The following is an 869-nucleotide window of genomic DNA, read 5'->3' as shown; positions in this document are numbered from 1 at the left end:
TTTTCTGCCAACTTGCTTTTGTCATATATTACCTTGCTGTTGCTCCCTCAATCCTAGCTTTCTGACAAATCAGAGCGTCTGCTGTGCAGTTTAGGTTATTGACGAATGACACCCTCACGTGACAAGAATGTCATAAAAGTTAGAATTAAGCCAAGATAGTGAGTCCCTTGATTTGGATAAAGGACAGACACACTTGCAATATTGAGACAAGGAAAAGAAAATGGTTAAATACTACAGAAACAGGCACAAGGGTAACCTGAGACTTTTGGAGTTACATGATTTAAAGGAGGTACACTACAATGAAAGTTAAGAAAGGAGAGATAATTGTGTTAACTTACTCATTTCTTTGCTGTAAGATTTCTATAAATGACACTATAAAGGAGTTTATGAGATAGTGAACAGCCTTATGTAGAAGACATGAACAAAATTTTAAGAATCAAAGTTATTTTTCTATACATCCATCAAACAAAGTGATAACTCATCCCTCCCCAAACATGTATATCAACATACATGCAAATGATAAAAATGAATGAATAAATTAAAAACCACTTTCTTACAAATGTCTGATTTTGTCTATCAGAGATACTTCCTGTTTCACCAGGATAATTGCTCCTGAATAACTAAAATATGGTCATCTCTAAATTATTACCTCATTGATTGTGTGTGTTCTCAGATTCAGGTTCAGAAGTGTCTCCAGGGGTCTTCAAAAGGATATATCCCCAAAAAGGAGTCAGATGCCAGCTACCATCCTAGGTTGCCACTTGTCAAAATTAGACATCCTTCTATGGAAGAAAAATATTGACACAACTCCCAGGGGAGATGCAGGGCAGCAGGGACATGATCCTCTCAGCTTCCGAGTGACAGAGGGG

Source organism: Mastomys coucha, unplaced genomic scaffold, assembly GCF_008632895.1.
Source record: "Mastomys coucha isolate ucsf_1 unplaced genomic scaffold, UCSF_Mcou_1 pScaffold20, whole genome shotgun sequence".
NCBI classification, from domain to species: domain Eukaryota; kingdom Metazoa; phylum Chordata; class Mammalia; order Rodentia; family Muridae; genus Mastomys; species Mastomys coucha.
Note: the sequence above shows the minus strand (reverse complement) of the source record.